The sequence below is a fragment of the Bombus flavifrons genome, chromosome 1 (genome assembly GCF_040668555.2).
Source record: "Bombus flavifrons isolate JBK064 chromosome 1, iyBomFlav1_principal, whole genome shotgun sequence".
In the NCBI taxonomy this organism is placed as follows: Eukaryota; Metazoa; Arthropoda; class Insecta; order Hymenoptera; family Apidae; genus Bombus; species Bombus flavifrons.
This window is the reverse complement of record NC_138442.1, coordinates 1,802,697-1,824,315: the sequence shown is the minus strand read 5'-3', so window position 1 is coordinate 1,824,315 and position 21,619 is coordinate 1,802,697. Positions and strand designations below refer to the sequence as shown.

At 35.5% G+C, this 21,619-nt stretch overlaps 1 protein-coding gene and 1 long non-coding RNA gene across 2 annotated transcripts in view; both read left to right on the top strand.

Annotated features, from left to right (window-relative positions):
- LOC138184168 (uncharacterized) overlaps window positions 1-21,619 on the top strand; it is a 353,608-nt gene that overhangs the window by 156,013 nt on the left and 175,976 nt on the right. The gene's annotated exons all lie outside the window — the stretch shown is intronic.
- LOC138179465 (uncharacterized) lies at window positions 6,418-9,867 on the top strand. Its single transcript, XR_011173060.1, has 3 exons — window positions 6,418-6,944; window positions 7,070-7,186; window positions 9,690-9,867. It is a non-coding gene; the product is annotated as an uncharacterized LOC138179465 (long non-coding RNA).

The window sequence follows — 21,619 nt, the reverse complement described above, 5'->3', positions numbered from 1 at the left end:
TATTAACGGATATATATTGGACATAACTTTCCACATAGTTGATGATAAGTATTTAAAATACGATATCATGATTGGCCATGAAATTTTCAATCAAGGTTTTGGCGTAAATATTACGCGAAACAGCCTCGTTATTTATAAAACAAAGACAATTAGTGAGTGTAGCAAAACCGCGGAAGACGAGGTCAATATTATCGAGGTCGATACAGATATAATCGGTAACGATAAAAGTCGATTAATTTCTATTCTGAATGAGTTTAAAGATTCGTTCATTGCGGATTTCCCATGTACTCGCGTAAGTACGGGCCAATTAGAAATAAATTTAATCGATTCTAACATCACCGTCCGAAGAAATCCTTACAACTTTAGCAAGGAAGAGCGGAGAATAATGCATGAAAAGATAGAGGAACTAATTACAGCAAAAATCATAAGGCCTAGTAGGTCACCATTCGCGAGCCCTATGTTACTCGTGAAGAAACAGGACGGCTCAGACAGATTGTGTGTCGATTTTCGGGAGCTAAATAGGAATACGGTCACAGATCAGTACCCTTTCCCTCTTAAAATTAGTTTGATTAGGAGGCTGAAAAATGCGAGATACTTTACTAGCCTAGACATGGCCGGCGGGTTTCACCAAATTCCCATTCATCCTAATTCGATGCAGTATACAGCGTTCGTTACGCCCGACGGACATTATGAGTACATGGTGATGCCGTTTGGATTGAAAAATGCACCGTCCGTTCTTCAGAGGGCCATCCTCAATGCCTTAGGCGACCTCGTTTATTCATACGTTGTTGTTTACTCTGATGATGTCCTAATCATTGCCGACTCGATAGATCAAGCTTTAGAAAGATTGGATACTGTATTAAATATACTTGTTAAAACTGGATTTTCTTTTAATTTTTCTAAATGCTCTTTTTTAAAGACGTCGGTATCCTGTTTGGGATATATAATTCATAACGGAAGCGTTTGTCAAAACCCGGGTAAAATACAAGCCTTGCGTTCTTTACCCCCACCAACGACAACCAGAGAGCTTAGGCAGTTCATAGGTTTAGCCTGTTACTTTCGAAAATTCATTTTTAAATATGCACATTTAATGCGTCCCCTGTATGCACTTGCACATGCTCCAAGTAAAAAAATAGTTGCTTGGATGTATATGCATGAAATAATAAGACAAAGGGTAATTTCCATCCTGACTAATGCGCCGGTGTTAATTACGTTCGACCCCTATTACCCGATCGAACTACATACCGATGCTAGTGCGAAGGGGTATGGTGCCATTTTGATGCATAAAGTTGAAGACATAAATAGGGTAATAGAATACTATAGTAAAAGAACTACCCTTGAGGAATCTAAGTATTCGCCCTATGAATTAGAGACCTTGGCAGTTGTAAACGCCGTAAAACATTTTCGGCACTATCTACGTGGACGAAAATTTCTTGTCGTCACTGATTGTAAGTCCCTGGCGGCAAGCATTAATAAAATATATTTAAATAACAGAGTTCACAGGTGGTGGGCTTACCTACAAACTTTTACCTTTCACATTCAGCATCGAAAAGGTAAATATATGGAACACGCAGACTTCTTTTCGCGGAACCCCGTAGACTGAGATCACCTGTTAACATATAGTCTAACTTAGACTTTGACGAAAGTTTTAAATTCGAAATCCCGTTGACCGCGGATTCGTTATCGAACCTGAGGTCATTGCCGTTAGTGTTACGAGTGCCGAATCGCCGCAGTTAATTGTTAAATCGCTACGCCGTCAAAGCGCAACACCGACGTGCCTAATGTGTCAGCGATATCCTCACGCTTCTTCCGCCGAATTCGCGGCCATTCGCGCCAACCGCCGCGGTACATCTAATGAACGTACGCTAGTGGGGATATCGATGGTCAATGACGCGAACTATCCGTTCGATTTATAGAGCAAAAGGACAGTCTGTCTCGAACTGTCAAATGAACAAATCCTCAATGCCATTGCGTGGCAAACGTGCCGATCGAACCCTTGATGTTAATTGTTAATTGTTAGTTGTTAATTGTTACCAGTTATTTGTCATATCATATCTGTTAATTGTTATTTGTTGACTCTGTCTGTTAAATCGTTTGTTAATAAATTGTTGTTCGTTAAACATCATGAGTAGTTCCTTGAATGCACTATCAGCTACCAAACACCTCAATTTAAACACTATCACTATTCAGGTTATCACAGGCATCAAGTCCTGTAACCGTGATATATGACAAATAATCAATATTTATTTCCTATAAAAAGTGAAAAGTGCTGTATATATTTTTTTGTATCCGATACCAATAATGCAGGAAACATTCGGATTAAACACGTAATTAATTTCTAAATCATTAATGTAAGAATGGAATATAACCGCGTCAAAAGCGTCAAGCATCTTTAAGGTGCTGACAGTGAAGTCCAGATCGGGTGTGACTGTCGTGTATGCGTGTGAATGCGAATCTGACCGCGCGGTCAACAAAGAACACAATTTTCAAACTGAACAAAATGTTTCTATATCAGGCAAAAAGAAAAAAATACATATATAAAGAGTGGTTGGTAACTGGTGGTACAAGCGGAAAGGGGCTGATTCTACGCGAAAAAAGAAGTCGAGAATATAGAATAAAAATTTTTCGTTTGAGGCTTTTTTTTCGAGAAAATCGACATTGAATTTTCGTTCGGTACGCGTGCACTTTATCACGTCTCGTTATAACGGATCTCACTGTAGATCGTTGTCTCGATGGAAAAATTGAAAAAAAAAAAAAAAGAATTAAAAAAAAAATGTTCATTCTATATTTTCGACTTCTTTTTTCGCGTAGAATCACCTCCTTTCTGCTTGCACCACCAGTTGCCAACCACCTGTATATGATTAATTCCGATTAGAAATAAAGTGACGCTCATGATTGACATTTTGTATTCTACAATTTTTATCTAATTTAAATGAACTTGTTTGTTAAAAAACTGGTTATAAAAGCCAGCATATTACTGTCAATCTTTAGCTTGAGGGATATGCTTACGATTTTTGGCTTTCAAAATCATGTCAAATGTTTCTTCGAGGCTAGATAGATATCGCAGTTAGATATTTATCTTTTTGGAAAGCGTCACGCGTGCAAGTTTCCATGTTTATTAATACGTCTATATCGGGACGATGTTGTCGGAAACCATATTGGGTTGGATTTAGTACGTTATTGGATTCAAGGTACCAACGAAGACTGCTATTTAAGATTTTCTCTAGTAGTTTTCACATAGTGTCGGTTAGCGCAATCGAGTAATAGTTACTGGAATTATGTTAGCTTTTATTTTATTTATTTTTTTTATTTATTTTATTTATTTTATGTTCGACTTAAGGATTGGAATTACTATAGCTTTTCGCTAGTTATCGGGGAAGGCACGGTGGATCCAAATACAGTTGTAGATTTTTAGAAGGCATTTTATTCCAGATTCTTGGAGCATTTTTAATAATATTAGATTGTCCGAAAAGTGTCTTTCTTTTCCAGACCCATTTTTTATAACGATGCATCTTCATACAAACATGAAACCTAATCTGTCGAAGGTTGTGATCTTTATTTTGATAGAACAAAATAGATCATACGTAATTCGATAAAATAATATAGAACAGAAAATGTTGTGTATCCATTATTTTCTTATGAAACGAAAGAAACTTTCCGGACGACCTAATAGATTATGGATATGAGTCAGGAGCGGAGTTTTTTCTTAATAAGAAAGTGGAGTTAATTTGATCGTTTGATAGTATATATATTATTATTTTGTATATTATTGCAAATGTAGTGTGAGGTTGATTTTGTTTTTGTCTGAGAATTTCACAGTGTCTTTTTTCTAGGTTTTGCAAATAGACTCATTCACAAAAAATGATAGGCTGCAGTTACTACCATTAGAGTTCGAATTTTTATGCCATAACGTTGGCGATTGTGCTTCTGTATTCTGCATTCTGTTACATTTTGTACATAGCGATTTTACATTCTTCGTTCCATCGAGGAACGATTCCTTTCCTATCCATTTTATGCGTGGTAGTCTCGAAGGTTTTATATGTTGTTGATTTTATAACTGATTGGAATTTATTTATTGCTCTGTTAACCCGGGTTAGATCAATTTCGAAGCTTATTCCTTTTTCTGCGAGTTGATGAGTGATGTTTGCTGGATAAATTGACCAATTTGTTTTTCTGATGTTCATTACCGGCGGTTTGACGGTTTGGATTTGCTGGCGCAAAAGTTGACTTATTGTTAGCGTCCTTTGTTTTTGATGGGTTTTCCGATACATGGTGTCATCAAGGGTTAGTAGAAAAGAGTCAGGTATTCTTTTGTCATTATCAGAATCTATGAATACTTGCCTTCTGAAGCATGGGCACACTCTGGATCGGTCGTCCCTGCTTTTAAAGAAGATATTTCTGAACATAACATGACATTATTTTCTTTTAACACGTTGACCGCGACGACATCCGTATTCAGGTGTCAGCAAAGTTTCTGGCCAGGCCACATAACCCATATTCGGATGTCGCTTATTTGACTACTTGCGAAGGATCGTCGTAGGTATTTGAAAAGATATTCCATAATAATAAATTGTTAGTTAATAATTAATTGTAATAATAGTTGAATTGTTATAAAATAAAAATACGAAAATGGTTTATTAAAAAAATTATTTAGAATGTAAAACTTTAAAGCATTCTATACATAGCTGAGGTTGGTCGGGACAATTTGGACAATAAGTTGTTGTTTTCTTCAAATTCTTTTGTGCCTTTGTTCGGTCCATTCCACGTCTTTTATTCGCATAACATAGTTTGCATGCGCGTCTAATGCTTCTTCCGGAATCGTTTTTCCGAACGGCGATATTATGCCGACTCCGTCGAAGACAAGGATTTTTTGTATTTTCAGACAACCCTAATAATTTTGCAACTAATAATTGTCTAAATATTCTAATATTTATATTTTTTCTTGTTGCAATTTTGTAAACCGTCAAAGCGTTTACAACAGAAATTCCCAGAAAGAATCGAATGCCAAGTTTTCTGTACCATTTGATTCCTTTTCTAATTGTGGTGGTATAAGAAACCATTTGGTCGGAATAATCTATACAACACTTTCTTTCGTTATATTCAACAACAGCTAGTGGTTTTAATGTTGCGAACAAATGAAACGAAAGATAATTCCTGAGACCACCACTTGAGCGATTCGCATTATTAAAATATCGATGGGAGCACCTAGCAGAGAACGCTTGGTACTGTTGTACGCGTGGCCTGACGGAAAACGCGCGTGGCAGTCAATATGTTAAAGGTGTTTTCAATTTACTACGAGTTTACTACGAGTGAAGAGACATTGGAGAGAATTATTTTTTAGGTCGGCGTTAGCATAGGTTACATTTACACATTTATTACTTATGATGTTTGATTTGTGTAATATACCATAGTTAGTTGTGCGACTGTTTCTTTTTTCTTTAGGTATGCACATACTCGGTTGCTTAATATATATTTTGAAACGTATTTCATAGCTTTAAGGCCACTTATTTTTCCTATTACATATACATAATCTTGGATGCTTACTTCGTCGATTGCATAGATAACGTAATATCGGGAATAAAATATTATTTATTGATGATGATTTATTTTGCAATAAATGGATTGTACAGATGTTGATTAAACAGAAGAACGATGGTTGTTTAACGTGAATTAATCACAATAACGTGCTTTAACCCTTAGAGTGCTGAATACTCGCGGCCTATGCGGTCCGTACGGACGGCGCGCGGCCAGCGCTGACGATCGCTGTGGACGGAGTACTTTTTCGCTAGACTGAACTCCGTTGATTGACTATTCAAAGCGCAAATCGTAATAAGTTATAGTAATTCTTTTGCACGAGATTAAGTGATTCAAGAGCGTTATTTTTTAGTATTAATTATTTATTATAAACATTGAAATTTACAATAAACTAGAATTTGGGTAATAAACTAGAAAACGATAAACTAGACAACTAAATTTAGTAAATATAACACAAGTTAATAATTCAGTTGTGTGTGAAAAATTTCAAATCAATTATCGATACATAATCCGACTTCGCATTTTCTGCATTCGTATCGCGTGTCGCTCCTTCTCTTATTTTTCACACAAACAACACATTTTCTTCTTGATAAATGCGTTGTGCCGGCACGATTAGTGCATTTTGATGGAAAATGCCTATCGATTAAACGAAATGGTAAATCCTCAGACTTTCTCTTTCCTCCTCCTAACATGCTTCTACGTTGGAAATATTTTCGTAAAATGTCTCTTATCAATGCTAAATGAAATTCACTAAATTTTTGTTTCGAAGCAGTAGATTTTTGATATAAAATATATGCATTATATATAAGGAATGTATTTATATTTATCTCACACAAACGTAATAGTATTACTTCTGCGTAGGTGTTCGGAAAAATTGTTCTTGGTCCATGCCGTACACTTACAGAAAACGCATATATGTGTCCTTAGTTCACACCGATAGCTTTCGCCAGACGCATATATGCGTCCATAGCACTCTAAGTTGTCATCTAGACAACTCAATATTTAATTTGCAACTCTCGTCACAACGGATCCAACGCTCTCTCTTACGCGGACCACACTCTCTCGACAACGCTAGCAACATTCTATCTCGACAACGCAACTCGCACTCTCTGACTTCTCGATTCACACTCTCTGATTCCTCCACTGACACTGACTGTTCTAGCATCCCTTTGTCTTTTCTTAGGCCCACCACGTACGTGTTCCGCAAACACTCATGGCCAGGGTCACGTAGGCCTTTTCTATGAAATTATTCAATCGAAGGACCGATGACACATTGATGGATCCGACGACGCCTCCGCTCTCGCGACATTGTTTATGGTTTACCCGATATCTCTTAGGCCTTTTTGTCCACCATACTACAATAATTATGGCTTGCTCCTTGACTGCTGAAGAAGCAAGTTTTATAGCGTGTGAGTAAAATGTTACAGATTTGCTCACTTTCCGTTAGATTTGAAGACATGAAATCCTTGTGCTCAGAAGTCTCGGTTGGTACGTGTTGATTAATCCGGTATGTTCATTGTTGTGCTACATACAGTGTCTAGATGTGCGAAATCGGCGCTGTTGTCACTAAAACTTACGCCTACACTGACTTTATATGAGTGGGTATAACAGCGAAATGAAAAGATGTTCCGTGAGATGACTGCCAAGGGAGGTACTGCTCTTTACCACTCACCGTCGCGCGATTTTCTTAGCTTTGTTGCTCGTTTTAATAGAAAATATACGCAACCGCGCGCATAGAAGACAAGAAAGAAGGAAAAGAGAAGTTCGAGCGTAACCGAGGAGCGAATAATTACGAGGATGGCAGAGATTGCTCAAGTGCGTCGATATCCCGTCGAACAGAGTTAGCGCCCACAGCCATTCGATTCACGCGGTACGTAACAAACGCCAGTGTCGCGCGGAATCTTGAATTTTACTCGCGACGCAAGATACCACCGGACGTTTTTCGACGCTTCGAGCGGTCGAGTATTTTATCGTGGTCGTGTAAATCGAACGGCACGGGACGATCGTGTTAGGTCGTTTCCAAGGTGCCGAGAACGTGGTGCGTGCGTGGCGTTGTTTCGATCACCGCGTTCGATGCGATTCGATCGACGCTTGAACGCGATAGTCGCAATCGGTAAAGGCAAGTACGTTGCGCGATCGCGTTAACGCGCGTCGCCTAGTGCAACGCGTACGATAGGCGGTCGCGCTTCCACTTTACGCGTCGGACGAAGAATAGAGTGACGCGGAACAATCGGCTACGTATTTCGGAATCTGCGACACGTTGGAAGGAAAAGTGACGCGGACCAAACATAATTCGAACGTTCGTCGAAAGGAGAACGTAGGGACGAACGGAGAAAGTTGCGTGTGTGCGTGCGTGTGGGCGAGCAGCGGTGCGGCGGAGGAGAAAGGGGAGGCGCGTGTACCGTCGCGTTTAGTAGGTGCGTATATAAATGTCATCCTATATATAGCGAACGTTCGTCTAATCTTAGCTAGTCGGCCACCGGCCAGGAACACGAGTAAAAACTTACTTTGACTCTCTTTGCTCTCGGCCTCCTGTCCCGCTCGCACCGACCCCCAACCCTTTGGCGAACCAACGGCACGCAACGCGGCGCACTCCAATTTCCGCTCGAGCTCGCCTTTTCTCCCACGCGTTTACGCCTCGGTCCTCATCCGATTCGCCGGCGATCTCAATTTATCGAGCGCTGCTCGGTCGGCCGACGTCCGATCGAACGCAAGACGGAGACCAAGTCGCTCTAAACTACGAAAGCACCGGCAAAATACGAACCACCGCCTGCGCGCTGGTCTCGCCGAACCGACCGCGGTCACCTTTTCCTCTCTTTACACCAGCTACTCAACTGACCTACACACCGACATTCGCTCGCTAATAATAACGGTACATCGCGGCGAGGCGTCGATACCGCGATTCCTCTTCTTCGTCCCGTCTCTTTTCTTCGCTTACCTCTTCTTTCTCTTTTTTTGTCGTAAAATCACGAATACCGTCTCGATCGGACGAACGCGCCTACGAAATGTACGAAGCGCGCTAAGCGTCGGCGAACGAGCAAACGTTATCGAAACGCGTACATCGCGATCGATGGCAATTACTTTGACCGATACGATGCAGCTGTGATCGTGGTGTCAGCCACTGGTGAAAGAGCATTTAGAAGAATTAGATGAAAATCTGGCATTTACGAGGGTATTTAATACGGTGTATGGTCTTTTTAGAGCTCGATCTATGGAGTAGGCAACAATTAGAACATCATCCAAATAAACAACAATGTACGAATGGCACGTTGGCTGCCATACGTGTTTCCAAAGGAATCTCAAGCACGATCTCTCACTTCGTTCGCTCGCAACATGAAAACCGTCAGCCGTCGTCGAATACAACGAAGAAAAGTGCGGCATAAATCATTCCGAATAAATAGTTTCTTATGCCTTCTTAGAAAAGGGATCAAATGGTACCGAAGGCTTGGTACGACTACTTCCGGAGACCTTTGTGGCAAACGCCTGGACGGTTTTAAAATTGCAGCAAGGAAGAAATTAGAATATTTAGAAAGGTATTAGTTGCAAAATTATTAGGGCTGTCTAAAAAAATGCAAAAATCCTTGTTTTAACGGAGTCAGCGCAATATCGCCGCCCGGAAGAACGATCATGAAAATAAAAGGACATCGAGTGGACAGAACAAAGGCACAAAAGAACTTGAAGAAAACAACAACTTATTGTCCAAATCGTCCGGTGCTGTATATTTTCTAGAATTAGGATGAATAGGGATTTGGCGAAATCCGCTGGCCATGTCGGACTAGTAAAATATCTCGCATTTGCTATCTCGCGACTGGATCCGCAATAAGGGGTAAAGGATACCGATCCGCGACCGTATTTTTTTTATTTAGTTCTTGAAAATCTACTAATCATCTATCTGAACCATCGTTCGTCTTCACGTACGTGACGTACATTTACGCGAGTACGTAGGAAACCCGTAATGAATGAATCTTTGAATTTTCGAAAAGAAAGATTAATCGACTTTTATCGCTACCATGTACCTCATTGTCAACTTCATTAACATCGATTTGCCACTCATCGTTGTTTTCTATATGCGACACTTTCGAGCAATACGCATGCTTAACTGTACAATTGTGTTGTCTGTCAAAAATAATCAATCAGGTGCGCATTCCTTTCAGATTAAACTCATCGGACGTTCGTACGGTACGACGCGACGGCTAAACCGCCTTTCTATTTTAAACTGTTCTTTCTATCTTATTTTCCATTCTTTACATGGAATTTTAAAAACTTGATTAAAATGTATTGATTTTATCACGTAGATTGGAGTTCTATCAAAATTCTAATCATGAATTTTTAACAATTTATTTATAGCAATTTCTTTATTGGATACTTAATATTTTTATGATATAATAATTATTCTTTTGATACAAGTAAAATTTCTTTCAACTAATGAAGTTTATTTTCAACTAATGTTTTCACAAATTCAAAGATGTCACACGCATTTTACTTTACAAACCAAGCATGATATTGTAAAATTCTATATATGACTTTTATATTATAAATATCAGCGCATTTATTTATGTATTTATAAAATATAAATTTTAAGGATATCGTGTCGTTGTTAAGGGTATCGTGTATGAATATGAAACTAATTATTGCAGTTTCATCAATTATTCATGGGAATTATAATAATAAAAATAATAACGTTATTAAAATTAGAAATTATATGTCGAATTCTAAAATACACTTAGATACAACAATAAAATTTAAATCGTCGGTCATAAACCATTGTATTTTATATAACCTTATTCAGTACAATTTTTAGCTATTGTTACTGGTTTATCGTGCAATGAACGTCCTGTATATTTTTTGCTTTTATGCGTTATAATTTTTATGTCACTGTGAAACGCTTTATTAGAAGATATCTCAAGAAGTTCAGAAGTTCGCTTGAAATATTACATCGGAGATGTCTGATCGTAAACTGACTAGCACCACTGTATACCCATATACGATATAAACGGATCGGTTTATGGATACTTGAGCCGAAGACCATTTTCTTAAAAGGATCATTACACCAAGCAATCGAACGATCTAAGGCTATCGTTGCGTTATATGAGATATCCACATATGAAATGAAAGCATAAAGTCGAATAAATGAAACAAGTAGAAGTACAATTTCATTTCATTTTAGAGGAAAAAGTTGTTACGTATACGCGTATATTTATATTAGTGAATTAGAGAGAGAGAGAGAGAGAGAGAGAGAGAGAGAGAGAGAGAGAGAGAAAGAACGATCGATTAGTAGAAAATTTAAGGATAATTCCATTTAAAAAAGATTGAAAGACAAGAATAAAAACTGAAATAAATTATTACATTTTTGTTATAAGATTTCTCTTTCTGTTTGATATTAATATTTATAAAATAGTTAAAGAAATAACTAATAAATCAAATTAAAATAAATCTTTTCGTATAAAAAGACAAAGTTATTTAAATCGGTATCTGGAAAATGCAATGTGTACAATTAGAATTATTTAAGATATTCCAGAAAATAATTATTTAAATACAATAAGTGTATTTAATATAATAAATATTATTTCATTGAATAGCCCAATAATGAAATAATTCAAAGAAATGTGATTTATTTATTCAAGTGAATCGACGTTTAATTATTTCAAAATAACATTTAATGGATACGGTGACTAATAATCGAGAACAAAATTGTTTGCAATTTTAGAAATCGACCACAGCTAAACAAAATTATCATGGGAGTAATTTATAATATTCTAATTCTACTCCAATAATGTTTTCTTCTTTGCAACTATTCGCAAAATATATATACATGTCGGAGATGAGGGGACATCGGTGCCTTTCTTTTGGAATTTTTGGGAAGATCCCCAATACTTTAGTCTAGACTATTTATTATAGCTGTGCTTAAATGATAAAACTTAGAAATAGTTGTTATGATTCAATCCTATTATGTGTGCCCGAGATTTGTGACGGTGGACTTGGGCTCAAGATGACACAACTGGTCGCCCAACGTAGCCACGGTCACGGGATGAACGTTTTTACCTAACAGAGAAGTGCCAATATTGTGGGACACACGTTGCATTAACAATCAAATCCCGGGCAGGAGCAATGTCAGCTCTACGCGGGTCTGCCTAGCAACGGCGGCTGGAATTTTGTTGGTATCCCCGGCCAATATGCAACGAACAAACGCGATCGTAAGGAGAGGAAAATTTCCATCAGTCTTTTATTCTTGCGATCACCTTGGAGAGTTTGCACATCGTCTTTACGTGCATTATTATACTGAGCGTCACAGCAAACGTTACTTTGCGCTTCAAAACATATTCTACGTTTAACAAAGAGTTACCCCGTTGACCGTGGATTCGTTATTGAACCTAAGAACATTGTCACTAACATCTCGAGTGTTTAATCACCACGGTTATTCGTCAAACTTTTTAAAAATCAGTATTTAGTGTGGACTCTTCGGTAAGGCTCTCACCTAACAGACCTATACCTTAGACACAACGAGAGAAGACAGAGAAAGTGAGTCTTTCGTCCAAGATCTGCTGGTGTAAATCAGTATTTATACTCTCTATATAATCTCTATTGTACAACAATGATGGCTAGTCCGAATGAAGATTCGTTACATGCCCATAAACCTAACGCTAAAATGGCATATATATATGCCATTGTCTTACACAACTGAGATTATATTTACACGTATATACAAGTCTACTACAAAGATTAACAAATAATAAGTCTAGTGAATAATAAGCTTAACGAATAATAAAGTTAGTGAAATAATAAGTTGAACAAATAATAAGTCTAACAAATAATAAGTCTAATGAATAAAAAGTTTAACGAACAGTAAGATTAATGAATAGTATGATTTACGAATAATAAGTGTAACGAACGCTATTAACAATATTTTGGGTTCAAACGAATCCACGGTCAACGGGATAACTCTTTACTAAGCGTAAACTGATCTTAGGCACAGAAATACGATTGTTGAAAATGCTCGATGTGTCACTCTCCAAGGCAATCGCAAGAATGCCAGCCTCGTGGAGATTTATTTCGTTGTACGCTTGCATTTGTTTTCTATACTCCGAGGCAACATCACACGTGGCTAGGCCCGCTCCCGAGGCCGCATGCCGCCACAACCACATTTCTCGGAAAACCCATATAACCACTCCACACCTCCGTTAGGCAAAACGTCCATCCCGTGACCGTGGCTACGTTCGGCGATCAATTGTCACCTCGAACCCAATCTCGCTATCACAAATCTCGAACAATTACAGCTATGATAAAATCTAGGCTAGAGTACTAGAAGATGTTCCCAAAATTTCCAAGGAACGGCTTCGGCTTTCCTTTCATCTCCGACATATATATGTATGTATGTATGTATACAGTTCCTTACAAATGTTTATCAATTTTACAAAGCTTTAGTTGTATCTACCTTGCCAAGCAATTTAGGAAATCTTTATTTCTTCATCTTTACTCCTGCTGTTAGCTAAGGCCAACCATTGTAGTCAAGAAACTGCTGCAGTTTAGATGTAGGTACTTCGACCAACTAGCTCCATCAACACTTGATGTTCTTCGATTGTCACCTCTTTAAGTACCAATTGTACCCAGCGCAATTTTAAACTTAATGAAGTTCAATAAACATTGGACAAATTGTTAATTCTTTCACCGAAAATAATTCTCCGATTGACGATGCGAAAGGAAATGAATTGTTTTATTGATAGGAAATGATTTATCGAAAGTTTTATAAACAAATTAAAAAACAATAATTATTGACATTAATCAAATCTCTTATTTTTACTGATGAAATGTATTACTTTATTCAATGGAAAAATAGAATGAAAATGGTTATCGATATAGTTTCCATCGTTTTAAATCATTCGCAGAAATAATAAAAACAACAATGAAAATATTATTGTTTATATATGGAGATTGTCGTATCAGTTCCACCATAACTCTATGTTTTATACTCTTAAAAAGCATGTATTTCTTGGTTTCACATTAGCAAATAAACCAACGAGTCGAACATACCGCATTTATTTATTGAACTTTTCCTTATTTTTTCCTTTTTCCAATAATTAATTTGCAGTAATTTGTGTTTTTCGTAAAAAAAGACTCCAGGTGCTGCTTACTTACGCTGATTTATCATACCAGTAACGTTCAGTATGCACGAGACGAACACGAATTTAGGTGTACCATTACCACGATTATGAAGTGCAATCTGACATCATTAATCGAGATTGGGGACACGGTAATGAAGACGATTTATTCGTTTGATTTTTCCTCGAACTAACGATCGATTTATTAAAGTGGGATTCCGTGAGCATGTTGAATTTCTCCCTGTACGAACGTGCAGAGATTAAAAAACATTAGATGCTAATAAGATGCTTAACATATACAATCATTTATAATTATACTGCAAGGCTTATCCAAATTTATGTTTTTACGAAAGGATATAAAGAAACGAAACTTGCACAGATATTTGTTTAACTCTGAAAATATTGTAACGAGCGCATTTATTTTAGATATTTTGCATATTTTCACATATTACGCATATTCTCCTCATTTTCGTAGATTTAAACCTTTCATAAATGCGTAAATATCTGTAGTGCATTTGTAATTAACGAGATGAGAATTACAATAATGTAAGTACAAATTTTAAGATTTTAATTAATCATGTTCTTGAGTTACTGAAGGCATTATCCATTCAGTTTTTAGTTAACTTTTAGTCTCAACAAAATTGTAACTTTAAATTATATTTTCTCCACTACGACATGCTATTATTTAAAAAAATACGTTGATTTTCTCGTGATAAGCGATAAAAACAAATAGTAAAACTAGTAATAAATTTTTTTTAATATATTTTTTTATCATAAAGAACTTTTTATAATAACGACTTGTAAAATAAAAATATATAATTTACAAAAATTATACATATCTTTGTAATCTGATCTTACAATTGAATGCTTCACTCTTGTCCAGTCGAGGCATTTAGCTTACAGCAGGTCATAGAGACTAAATTCTTTTTTCTAAGAATATTATATTTATAAAACCTATTTTAAAATTGTATATCTCAAAAATTAAAAGTAGCCGTAAAATTCACAGTGTGTGTTAGTTAGGAATGTACCAAACGCACCCTTTACAATATATTGTTGCTTTGATTTGATACTGGTACAACTCAAACAATTTCAAATTTGCTTTTATCGAATTACGAGATCTATATAATATTTCTATTTTTGTCACGTAAAACGGTATATTTGTAATTGCATCAGTATGTCGTCAGAGGAGAAAAATTATTACTTGTGGCGTTATCAATCTGTCCTTAATTTTACAACAGCACTGGTTCATCTTCAGTTATTTTGTGACGCTACAAGTAAGTTATCCGTTTTAGTGCCAGGAGTTTTTAAGAATACGTGTCTGATTGTATCATACAGCGCGATAGCACTTCGTTCTTTTATTTGTGAGAAATGTCGATCGATGCGATCGCGCTGTTCTTTTTTTCGTTTATGCAGGTGGTTTACGATTATTTGAAAAAAAAGTAATTACGAGAGGAGACTCTGATACGACCCGCAACGAGCTACATTCGGAAACCGAGCGCGTTGCGAATTGACGATCGTTACCAAACATCGCGACACAATTCACCACAGAACGCGAACAGCACGATCGCGCTACGTGGCGCTAAAAAAAGGTTATACTACTTTCCTGAATAGTAGCGTATCTTATGTTAAGTCAGCCTTATAACGTCATTGAAACAACTTACGAAGATTTCTTTGTGAATTTGTGACATGTCAAAAAGAAATAATCCATGCTGTATAAATTTTCATCAACTTTTATGTAATTTTAAAATAATATACAACTTACTATATATATATCTATATTTGGTTTTATCGTGCATAAAATAAACTATAAGCACTGTTTATTTACGCAGATTATATATTTATATAAATATAATATATTCAAATAATAAATAAAGGAATTTGAATTTGATAAGATAAAAGTAAAACAGTACAGGATTATTTATTCAGAAATATTAGAAATTAGGATTTCCAATAATTTCTATCCTATATGATAAGTTTATTGATAGATCGATCTATTTACAGTGGATTAATCCCTTAACCTACGATTTACGTTCGAGAATTTTGAGCCGAAAACGTAAACAAACTATTATATATTATATTATACAGGGTGGTTGGTAACTGGTGGTACAAGCAGAAAGGGGGTGATTCTACGCGAAAAGAGAAGTCGAAAATATAGAATAAAAATTCTTTTTTGTTAATTTTTTTTTTAATTTTTCCATCGATTGAATGACTATTCGATTGAAGGACGGACGACGCATTGATGAGCCGTTTGGCTCATTGAAGTTTCCCGACCCCTTCGGTCTGTCGGCATTTAGGATTTCTCGCAACATTGTTTATTGTTCACCGGATATTTCTTAGACAATCTGTCAACAATACTACAATATTCTGACAAAGATCGATATTTATACTACATTAAATATCCACGAATTCGATATATTTATATCTAGTTTCGAAATAATTTCGAGGAATATAATTTGGGTAAAAATAGATTTATTGTAGTGTCATAAAGATAGACACGGTGTTAGATATTTTTTATCTATTTCTCGCAAGTAATTTGTTTTTAAATATTTAGTTGTTAGTTCTGTATCATTTTGGGAATGAAAAGCGTGGATTAATATTTAAATTGTAAATAATTATATATTTCTGTATATTGTTCTTATACATATATTTATGTAGATATTAATACATTATGTAGATAATATTCATGTGGATAAAGTTAATTTAAATAATGTTAATTGAATAACGTTATACATTTTAATTGTGAATCGCTTAAAAGTAGAAAAACTACGTTATTATCGTTCTGATAATTTTAATAATTCAAATTATCAAACGTCTTAAATTCTTTGTCCTTTTGATGAATTTGCATTGAATAAGTAATATCGCTTCAATATTTTTTCTTTTTAATATATAATAAAATGTTACTCTGTGTCAAAGAAATGAAAGGAAACCTCTAAAGAGCAGGAAGAACTTTCGCACTTCTCTATTTACCATGAAAGGTATGCCAGTAAGTTATAAAGCAGTAAAAGGTGTCCCGTTACTTATTAACAGTACTTTCAAAGGAAACACCTTTTAATACATCTAAATGATTCACATTATACAACTGAATTCTATCTTATGTACTTGATACAAAAATTATTCAAATTATACCAATTATACAAATTTCTTAAGAAAATTCTATCTTACAAGTGCAATAAAAATATATATTTGAAAAATGTAATTATCGCAAAATATTTATAAGTTATAACCAGAAGGAAGAATATTAATAAATATTAAAAAATCAACGATTTAAAAAATGTTTCTAGCAGGTCAAGCTTGAAGCTTTGTTTAACTCTGCTGCATTCTTTTCGGGGCTGAATAAAATAATATTTCAAATAGTAGATATTAAATAGTCTATTTTGCTTTTTATCATACATTTAATTTTGAAAATAAAATATTTTATTTTTTGGACGAGGTTTCTAAAATAATATTTAAACATATCTATTATTTTATTTGAAGGATTCTACAATTTCTAGGATTTTATTTTGAAATATTTTTTTGGGATTTGGAGTGGCCGTCCGTTTATGACTCGGGCCTCGCCTCTGCTTCTTTTGGGAAGATCCTAATTTCCTACCTCCTACGTTATAAACCTTACAATGCGGACCTCATTAAGAGGCTAATACTAAGTCTAAAGTAAACATTTGGTATCAATCAGCAATACCAGAGGATATGCGCCCACGAGAGTACACAAGTACAAGATTTGAAGTAATAGATTCTCATCCCATAAAACCCATTACCTCCACCTTGAACATTAATCTCGTTCGCGATATCAACCGATCAGTTGCAACCTGACTGATCGCCACTTAGTTGAGAATTGGCAACAATATTATATCTGTTATATCTATTATACTATATATTATCTTTATTCATAATGAACAAATATTCTGAAGATATTAATATGAAGATATTAACCTCGTGCTATTTAATTTCTTTTGCTTTCTGGAAAAAGCAGTTATAGTATTGCAATATTTAAGCGATAATTATTCATGGGTGCAAAGTATTTGTTATTTTTTGCGTATAAATATTATTTCCTTGATTTATTTTTATTGCTAAGAAATAATTCAAGTGCACATTCAAATACAAAGTTTAAATATGATATAGCTTACCGAAAAAAAAAATAGTTTATTTGCCGATGGATACTATGTTATTTGAATTGTAAAATAACTAGTATTTAATATAGTAACTGCTTAAAACATTCTTTCTTTAAACTGCACTCGACTCTGATTCTTTTGGTCATTTCGAATCCAATTGTATTTTTCTCGCATTAAAATATATCTCAGGATTGAGTAAAATATGAAAAAATTACTATTGTAAAATAACTATTATCTAATATAGTAACTGCTTAAAATATTCTTTCTTTAAACTGCACTCAACTCTGATTCTTTTGGTCATTTCGAACCCAATTGTATTTTTCTCGCGTTAAAATATACCTCAGGATTGAGTAAAATATGAAAAAATTACTATTTCTCTGCATAATTTTTCGTTTTAATTTGATAGTTAACAATTTCCTGAAATATGACAAATCTCTTTGTTTGTTAAAATAAGAACGGAATTAAAATTCGAGAATCTGCAGGATTTAGCAAAATTTTTAGCAATCCAAGGCTATGGATAATTTACATCGGAACAATTTACACTGCGTTTTACCAAGTGTGCAATTGAATATCGCGGACGAACTAAATTGTGTATGCACACAATACAATCAAAGACGTTTAATCCATTGAACTGCTATCAACGTAATTTTTCAATCGAATTCTCGTCCCCATTTTTCTATGAAATGAAATTAAAAGAAGTTGAAAGAACAAAGCGTTACGTGGAAACGATTTGATTTCGTCGTTGAAATTATTTTATATAAAATCAAATTCTTTGTGCCGACGCTGAAGGACAGTTGACTGTGTATGTGTACGTCAATAGCAACGAAACATCGTTTCTACCGAAACTTTGGGAACCGTTGTTGCGAACGAGACGAATGAAGACAAATTGCGGTCACGATTTGAGAACAGTCATATGGAGTTAGGATTGCTTTAAAGTTCTTCATGAACTTTGGGGGCAATCGACTCTGGATCAGAATCATTTGACCTGGTTGTATCCGGCATTCTCGTCAGACATTTTGCTTCTTTTTCTTCTGCCGACTTCTGAGGGAAGTCGGTTCGAAATTTTGTTCGGTCACGTCTCGTCTTTCTCGTTTCCCTTTTCATCGATCGTCCAAACTCCGTACGAACTACTTGCTTTTGATATGCTCCTTTTTCTTGCACAATTAATCCTCGTACCGTGTAACTTGTGTAGAAATTCATTCGAGAAGAAGAAAAATTTTTGGTAGGAGGATTGGAATTTAAAGTAATTGCATTATGAGCCATAGAATGTTCACTAATCAATATTTTGAGAAAGATAGTATTATATAAATAATTATCCTGATCAATTGAGTAATTCCTCTGTGAATTCTCCATTGGTCTTTCCAATTCTTTTTAAATATCCTTTATATCTACTGTTCAACTCTTCGCGGAGAGACGCGTTCGCGGTAGATCGCGTCAACGAGAGTCATAAATTCTCATTACGATTCGATAATCGACACCACGAATTGGTCGATCGCCTATTTCGTTTAGAATAATAGAGGCGGTTGACTGATTATAACACTGAAGTAACAGGTTATAATATACAGGATGGTTGGTAACTGGTGGTACAAGCGGAAAGGGGGTGATTCTACGCGAAAAAAGAAGTCGAAAATATAGAATAAAAATTTTTCGTTTGAGGCTCTGTTTTCGAGAAAATCGACTTTGAATTTTCGCTCGGTACGCGTGCACTTTATCATGTCTCGTTATAACGGATCTCACTGTAGATCGTTGTCTCGATGGAAAAATTAAAAAAAAGAATTTTCATTCTATATTTTCGACTTCTTTTTTCGCGTAGAATCACCCCCTTTCCGCTTGTACCACCAGTTACCAACCACCCTGTATATAGCGCTAGGGACAATGGCCCCCCGTAATGCCAAATTAAACAGACGGAGAATTTTAGGACTGGCTCGAACAAGAGGACGCGGGAAAGGGGTGCAACAGAAGATAATTTATAAGAGGTTCCTGTCATATGCGTAGGATGGTCATCGTGGAGTTTTAGTCGGTAGAAGTCCGACACTACTCTGCTGTTATCCGATTATTAGCAACAGCGGAGTGTCTATGAGGATTTTTCCACGTACAAAAAAAAAGGTTATAATATACAGGGTGGTTGGTAACTGGTGGTACAAGCGGAAAGGGTGTGATTCTACGCGAAAAAAGAAGTCGAAAATATAGAATAAAAATTTCTTTTAATTTCTTTTTTTTAATTTTTCCATCGAGACAACGATCTACAGTGAGATCCGTTATAACGAGACGTGATAAAGTGCACGCGTACCGAGCGAAAATTCAAAGTCGATTTTCTCGAAAACAGAGCCTCAAACGAAAAATTTTTATTCTATATTTTCGACTTCTTTTTTCGCGTAGAATCACCCCCTTTCCGCTTGTACCACCAGTTACCAACCACCCTGTATAATTTATTCCAACAACTTTGTAGGTATAAATATTTACGCGACATGTGTATAGACATATTATCAGAGACGTGTAAATAGTAAGTTACAACTGATCTAAAGCAGATAAACCAGTGAAATTCGGTGACGATATTGTCGCAGAGGGAAACTACTGCTGGGTGTTGGTCGCCCCACCACCGGTCGCTTGCGGGTGGAAATGACCGACGAACATGAGAAAAACCCGACCTTCACATTTTCACTTGATACAACAATAACCATAAGGCACGTCTCGATTTGAATACATTTTATAACAATTGAGGGCCCTAACGGTTTCCATCTAGTTTCCTTCTCTGTATACAGTACGTTTTGTTTATTTTGGATTGTTTAATATCTTGATAACTTTACTGACCAATAACTTTAATAATAGATACAACTGTTCTCGTACGAGGACAAAATTTGATGGTTTAGAATGACGAGCGTTATAATTTATGATCTTTCCTTCTAGTTCCCTACAAATATCGAAAATATGTAAAATAGCGCTATCTGTAAAGGAATTGTTGTAGACAAATTAATGTACTACATGTTGCAACAGGTTCAATGGATGCTTGGATAAATGAATAAAAATTTTATTTTTTAAAACATATTGTAATAAGAGTAGGGATTAATATTCATTATTAGTAGTAATATTCATTATTGGTTGTTATATCTATATTTATCAATTTATTTACGTCAAACTAGAAGTATTTCCAAAGAGTATTGATAAATCTCATTTTGTCTAATTATATAGACTGATCAATATAAATATAAGTATTGTATGCAAATCAAAATACAGTTGCTTTGTTTGAAGTTTTGAAGTATTCAAACAACGTTAAATTGCAATTACCAAACAGCGATAAGTAAAGTATAAGTAAATATGATTATAAGCGTATAGTTTTATTTGAAATGACAAAAAACTTTTTCTAAAAGAAATGGAAAATTTGGTTCAAGTAAACTTGCCAGATCTCGACGTTCTGAGTCAAGAGAAAAAGATGGTAGCGAAGAGAGTGAAAAATTGATTGACTCTCTTTCTTTCTTATTGGAAATTGGAAAGATTGTATTCGAAAGATCGCTATTTGAAAGAGCATTCTACCGAACGTGGCAGAGCAAAATTTATGGAACACTTACTAGCTCGGTTGGTGGCTTACTTATAGGTTTTGTTGCGTGTACAGTTTGACGTTATAGAACTTTCGATGTCTCATTTTTCTTAAAACTACATAAAACACTTGCTATTAAAGTTTTCGACCTGCATCACATAAATTTCATGGGTAACATAGAACAGATTAAACAAGTCGATGCATCGTTGTTGCGGTTGCTTTTCGAAGGTTGATAGTTAAAAAGAGATTTATGTTAAGTTAGAAATAACTGCCAACACGTTGCACGATAGTGCAACTAAAATTGCCAGTATTAGTGGGTGAAATCAAAGACGATATTTACTTAAAGA